Below are 7,513 nucleotides of genomic sequence, written 5' to 3'. Positions count from 1 at the left end.
CCTCCTTAAGTTCAAGTGAACCCTCCTGTGTTCTAGTTTGTAAATAAAGTTTTAGAAGCTCTGTGATGTGGGGAGACATTAGCAATAACTGTATCACTGACACTGGCAACTGAAGTCCTTTATGAAAAGACAAAAAAACCACAAACCTACACTTGGGAGCAGGATAAATTTGCTAATAAGCACTGTGGAGAATTGTTGTTTCATATGTCAATGTATTTTGCATTGATATTTTGAAAGTTTATTTGAATGTGTTAATGGAAAAAAAAAAGTCTCTATGATTCTATCATCTTAATTAAATCTGGCTTTTATTTTCCCACAAAAGCAGCTCTACTGGACTCTGTTCTTGTAGTAATACCTTAACATGGCTTAGAATAAGGTCTGAAGGAGCAAAAGACTGAAATCTCTCTCTCATTTTACTTTTGTATCATATGTATAGTAGCCATAGTGTACACATCACTTCAGTGTAAATATGACAGAGTTATACAAAGGGACTAGATTATTATTTTTCTTGCTGGACCACCAAATTGGTAGTTTTCCCTTAAATTTTGCTTCTTCAGCTTTAATGGAGAGGTTAGTGGAGAGTTTAAGAGTTGTCTGTGAACCTCCTGCTCTAGAAAATGGAAAAGAAACTTTCAGTTGCGTGTCCAGATTAATTTATCTCAGAAGAACTGGAGGACAAGTTCCTGAGTCTGATGTCAGGAAAAGGCTTTTTAAAAGATGCTTTCAGTAAAGTGACTACTGTCAAAGACAGCCCACAGTACCTTCTGAGTCAATGCCACTGCCATTAACAGCAGTAATCCCCAGCAGTCACGACCAGATCCCAAGGCTACCTCAAGAAATGTCTTTTCTGTGACTTCAAATTCTTTTCTGAGTGTGTTAAATGCTCTCCCCACAACACCTCAAGTATTGCTATTTTCACTTCATCCTGTAGCCTTGCTTATCCCAAGCACCACTAAAACTGCATTGACTTCAGTGGGATCAGCCTCTCCTATACATTATGTACCAACTGGAGGCATGGTTTCTGGGCTTGCTTTTTGAAAGGAGCAAAACAGGTGCTAATATACAAAGCTGTATCCTTTTGTGTCTGGGGAACCTGTGCTGAAATTCCCTCGAATGCTGGCAAGCTCCCTTTCATTTTGCTAACCATCTATTGACATATAAAAAAAGCAAGTATTTGATGTATGGACACTCAGAAAGCCTATGGGGTATGGACACTCAGAAAGCCTATGGGATATGGATATTCAGAAAGCCTATGGGGTATGGACACTCAGAAAGCTTATGGGGTATGGACATTCAGAAAGCCTATGGAGTATAGCCAAAGCTCACTAGAGATATTTTTTTTTAATGTAAAGAAAATTAAATAAAATAATGAAGTTCTGTGTAAATAATTCCATAATCAACTTATGCAAATCAGAAATATTCTTCCTAATTGTGTCTGAGAGTAATAAAATTAGTCTTTGGGAGCACACGTTGAATTCTTTGTGACCCTCTTGAACCAGAATGCTGTGTGAAATATGAGTGTCTGGGCTACCTATGGTGTCTTGCATGTCTAGAAATAGAAAGGGGAAGAAATAAGAGAGAGAAAATGGTTTTTTCCCAAGTAGAGTTTTTAGTTACTGTAGTGGTTGTCTACTTCCAGCACAACCTTTTACCAACTTTTTACAGATAAATAGCACATTATTTAATACAATGTCTTGAAAGGTTTCTGGCATCTGTACTATTGGTTTCTGACACCAAACAGCAGTCACATTACTCCTCAGAGCACTTCAAGTGCATTTCTGAAGATGAATTGCTATTGCTATGTAATTTCTACAGACTTCCTTCAAATTCTTTTCTCAGGTGAGGTGTGGATATTCTTAGGTAACTACAAATTGTGGGGGGAAAAAATTGTCTCTGAAGATGTGAACAAATATTTGGTTCATTAAAGTTCCTGTGTAAATTCGTTCTCTAGCTTCATTCTTAAAAGCAGCATAAAGTTTAATCCTGACTAGCAGACATTAATTTTGTTTCTTTCTCTTCAGTTGTAACTTAGAAGCCTGCTTGCTGTCTACCTTTAATCATACTGTTTAATAGTGAAGAATAAATGGTTTTCAGGAAAGAAAGATAGATTTGAGTAATGTTATCAGTCCTGCTCTAAACCATTTAAGCAACAAAAAAAAAACACTTAGTAAAGTGTCAGCAGCACTCAACACCAAGTCTACAGACTTCTTCCTTGGGTTTTGTGGAGCAGGATCCTACCGTTTTACACAAGCTCATTGAGATCTTGGCATCATGAAAAGCATGCTGTCATGGAAGAAAACAGAGCCAAAAGAGGCGGGTCTCATAAGATTTCTGTCTTGGGAGCACTGTCTGAACTTAAATTGCAGTTTTCAATGCTTTTTATTCTGTCCTGATTTTTGTGGTAATAAATAGCACATTCAAACTGTTGTGAGCAGCACCTACTATGTGCAATATGACAAGGCTACACAATTTAAGCTAAAAATGGTCTCCTGTTTTGCCTGAATTAAGATACCTGAATAAATCAGATGCTCCTCACTACTGAGTAACAAAATGCATCATTTTCACTCTATTTAAAATATACTTAACATTGCAGTGTTACTGTGTTTTCATAGACAAAAATATTAGAGATTTATTTGTAATAATTTCTGAATGGCACTGACAAAAACACAATAAATGATCATTTGGAACATCATGTTTTAAGTAGAGTGGCTCAGGAATTATTTTTTCCCATGTATCACTGGGAAATGTAGTTTCCTTAAAACTTGGTTTGTGCAGGAAAACTCTAGTTTTTCTCTCCTCTCCTCTCCTCTCCTCTCCTCTCCCTCTCCCTCTCCCTCTCCCTCTCCCTCTCCCTCTCCCTCTCCCTCTCCCTCTCCCTCTCCCTCTCCTCTCCCTCTCCTCTCTTCTCCCTCTCCCCTCCCTCTCCCTTCCCTCTCCCCTCCCTCTCCTCTCCCTCTCCTCTCCCTCTTCTCTTCTCCCACAAAAATTCACACCACCCTGAGGAAACAGTCTATGGACTTCAGAGCAGCCTTGGTTGCTATGCAGAGAAAAACAACAAAAGAGTCACTCAGCCACTCCTTGTTTCATGCCCATAACAGACAGTATTTCATGCTGTCAGATGGTAACAAAACACCAGTGTTCAGGGCAAGGATCTGCTCTGGTTTTAATGTGGCTCCGCCAATGCCACAGCTCGCAGCTCGGCTTACTCACTTCTACAGCTGCAGCTGGCACCTGAAAGTTAAACAACCTGGCCACACCAGAAAAGAAAAAACAGCCAGGCTGCAAACAAAAGAGTGGATATAGGGGAAAGAGCTGAGGAGAGAATGATAAGGAGAAAGCAGCTGAGCGAGAGTGAGCAGTAAGGCAAATGAAAGGCACAGGATTATTCCCAGGGACTAAACAGCTTGAAATTAAGGAGCACGATAGGAGACATAGAGAAGCAAAACTAAAGTTAATACTCAGGGGAAAACCAATGACTCTTTTCTGACAGCACAAACTGTTTACTTAAAATATGAAAACCTGTTGCTAAAGTTCTTCTTTCCCAACCCTGTTCATTTATCCCCACAAGGGCCCTGGTCCTGCCAGCAGCATGAAGCTGGTAACTGCACCTAACGTTGTGGCAATGCCAGCGACGAGCAGTGTGAGCAATCTGGCAGTGTAGGCCTAGAGCCTGACATGGTGGTAGGCCATGCTCAGCATAAGTGCAGAGCCTGCTAGCAGTGTAGCAAAACAGTGCTGTGCCTGCAGCATGTAACTAAAGCAGGATGCTGGTAGCTATAAACACAGAAAGTTATCTTGGGACAACAGGACATGCACCTGCATCAACAACCTCACGTGTTTTTAATAGTTGGACTAATAATCTACAATAGTGCGATGTGTGGTCACTCATGGGAACCAATGAAGCTATGCCAACGAGGCTCTCTGAGTTTATATAAGTTGTAGAAGTTCCCTTGCTATGCACTTCCCTTTCCTTTCCCATCTTCTTCTTTGCTTTACATTACTGTGCTGTACTCACTATGCTCGCACTATAGTCCTACAATACTGGAACAATAAAGGAACAATACTCGATCATATTGGTCAGCTGTATTGATTCCAATCTCCATCGTCGATACAACGTGACCGCTCCAGATCCAATACCTGACTAGGGGTTAGGAGTTCTCTCTGTGACGTGCATATTTTCCACAGAATATGCATTATCCATTATGAATTTTGAACAACTAAATCTAATTTTTATATATTCAGGCACAGCCTCGATTCACTGCTTTCTACTGGGACCTCTTCCCAAAAAAAACAAGTGGCAGCTGGGACCACAGCGCAGTAAATAATCTTTAAACAATGCAGAAAAGATTAATTGCATCATTTCAGACACTGTGAAACATTTGCATAATAGCTTCATCTGAAGCATAAATTAATTTCAGCATTTCCTTACTAAGACTCTACACTGGAGTTTCCACCTTAACACCATTTGCTAGATACTGCACTTGTCTCATTTGATTGAATCTCTTGTCTAAAAGAAGAAACTGTACTCTTCTAGGGAAAAAAAGAGGGGAAAAAAAAGCAAACAAAGCCAAACCCACAGCTGCAGTAAAGTTATCTTTGCTTTTGAAAAGAAGCAGAGGTGGACTCTGCTGGTCTGCTCTAAGGACTGTCTATCTTTCTCCTCCACCCCTGGGAAGCCAGTAGTTGCTTGGCACTGCTGCAAAGCATTACTCAGCATGAGCCGGGAGTGGCAGGCAGAGGAGGCAAGGCAACGTTTCAAGAGAATCACCAAGGACAAGCCACAGACCCCTACACTGAGGACACCTGGCATGATCGTAATTCACTAGAACACTTATGCTGACAAGTACAAGCCCTGACAGCATACACTCACCCTTCTCGAAAAAAGATCAATTGTTTTCAGATGGTAATTTGTTTGCTGTTAGATTATCAAGGGGATTTAGACAAATGTTTGTACTGTGAGAAAAGAGCAACCTGGTACTTGCCTTACACCTTGGAAAACCCTTTCCTCACCAGGCACTGAAGAAGGGTTCATCTGCTTTTATGGTTTGAAAAGCAAAGATGAACTTCCTCTGTTCTGTGTTGTCTGGTGAACCCTGAACTGCTTTTGCTGTATCTAGACAGAAAACAAAGATCTAATGCTCCATGGATCTTCCTGTGCAAAGTGGTTGTAGGGGAAGAGCTGCGGTTTGGTTATGGGAGGAGGGTTTGGCAGCTGCCAGGTTAAAATGGAGGAAAGGCAAAAGAAGTTTGACTTCAGTAGTTGGTGTCACAGCTACTAGCAGTGTTAGAAACAAACTGATACTACCTGACATAGCATCAGACAAATGATTTCTGTAAAATACTAATAACCTAAGTTTTCCACATAGTGGAACTGAGGGACCTTCATAATATTTAAGTTATTTGTGTTTTGATCAATTAAACAAATGGGAAGGAAAAAAAGGCCCAAGTTTGTGTTTTGGGGTTTTTTTTGATGATGATTGAGTGCCTTGTCAGGTGTGCAAGACATTTAGTTGACCTACATGAAAGTTCTAGGCAACATAAGAATAGACGTCTAAGCTCTAACAAAATAATTTGCAGAACAGCTTCTGTCTCTCTGTGGCTACTGAGCTCTGTGAAGATGAGATGGTTCTACTCATTCCTCCCAAAAACACAGAGGTAACTTCAAAGGGAAATCAGTACTAAGGAGCTTTCAAAGGAAATTAAATTAGCTTTATACTCTATTTTTTAAAATGGCAAATGGGTCTAAATATATTTTTTTTGCTAACACCTCATTAGCAATTCATTGGATAGGCAACCAAAACCTTTTCCAGAATTCCAGGAAGCTAACTTCCAGATTAAGAAGCAAGTCACAAATCAAGGCTCTTTTCTTGCAGCCTTTGGATGTAAAGAAATACTTTCAAGTTATGCTTAACCATCAGGCTAGGAAACGCATGATTCTATGGTCCTGTGGATCTATACATTTAGAATCAAAATCTACTTCCAAATCCCCAAATTAAAAGTAGTGTGATATTAAGCCTCTTTGAGGCGTGCTCTGCCACATTTGTCTCATGTGGGGATTACTAGAATTTCACATTATTTTTACCAACATTAGCAACATTTGCTGTTAAGCCTGTACCAAATGATACTCCTGCCCTTGAGACCCTGAAGATCATCCAGGATCTCAAAGTATATTCTTGTGCAAACAAGCACACGTACACATTTCTGTTCAGTTCCAAAGTGATCAGTCCAGCACCATGACTCAGTGACAGAACCAAGACACAAGGTAGAAATGCTTAAATTCTGTGCATTTACGTGTACTGGTTTCTGTGTTTCTTCCTTTTGTTTTCTTTACATTAACAAAATTATCCTAATGCAAGGATATCAGCAAACTCCATGAATTGTGATATTCTAGATACACATAACTTCTCAATAACTTCTCCTCATCCCCATGTAAATGATAAATGCTGTGACTGACGTCAAGCATAATGTGAAATCACTTCTCATACATTATTACAACAGTAATAAAAGGATATGGTGTAATTGGGAAGAGTCCCACAGGGCTGATTAACTTGCACAGCCCTAACGGTATCACACATAGTACCCAACCAGCCACTTCAGGAATTCAGGTAGGGGTAGGCCTCTTCTCCCTCATAACAAGTGATAGGACAAGTGGAAACGGCCTCAAGTTGCACATGGTGAGGTTTGGGTTGGCTATTAGAAGAAAATTCTTCACTGGAAGGGTTCTCAAACACTGGAATAGGCTCCCCAGGGAGATGGTTAAATCCCCATCGCTGGGAGGTGTTGAGGCAGAGATGAGGTGCTGAGGGACATGGTTTAACACCAGCCTTAGTAGAGAGTGTTTGGACTACATGATCTTAAAGACCTTTTCCAAACAGTTCTGTGATTCTGTGATTTTATTTATGACAAATGAGTGTGATCTCAAAAAGGTTAATTAGGAAAGTGTTTCAAAGAGGTGAGGAGGTATGGGAAGTGTGTGCAGTTGCTTCGCCATCATAAAGAATCAGTTATGCCTTCCTAAGCACCAATTAATCAGGTGTATCCAGAAAAGATCTCTGCCAGGTGAAAGTAGGAAGAATATAGCTTGGAGCACATCAAAAAGAAGATCACAGGGAAGGTTATGATTTAAAACCTCACAATTTTATTTTCCCACGAGACTGTACGCGCCCCCATCAAACTGCTCCTCAGTGTATCCGTTTGTTGTCGCAGTCGCTTTGCATGGCTCCTACCCGCCCCAGCTCGCCTTCCTTGGCGGAGGGGACGGCGGTGGGGGATAAAAACCGAACTAGGATAAAACCCGAACTTTGCAAGTCCGAGGACAATGGCGACCGCCCGTCCGACGGGCTGCACCAGCGGCACGGCCAGAGCAGCCTCCGCGGGCGGGTCTCGGTGTGGGGAACGGGGATCCCAGGCGGGGCTGGGGCCGGTACCGAGGAGGGCCGGGCACTACCTGCCCCCGCCCGGCACACTCCACCCACCCACCCGCGGCTACTTGTGCGGGCCTCGACGGGCCGCC

This window comes from Dryobates pubescens, chromosome 3, assembly GCF_014839835.1.
Source record: "Dryobates pubescens isolate bDryPub1 chromosome 3, bDryPub1.pri, whole genome shotgun sequence".
In the NCBI taxonomy this organism is placed as follows: domain Eukaryota; kingdom Metazoa; phylum Chordata; class Aves; order Piciformes; family Picidae; genus Dryobates; species Dryobates pubescens.
The sequence above is the reverse complement of the archived record's forward strand: the minus strand, read 5'-3'. Positions refer to the sequence as shown.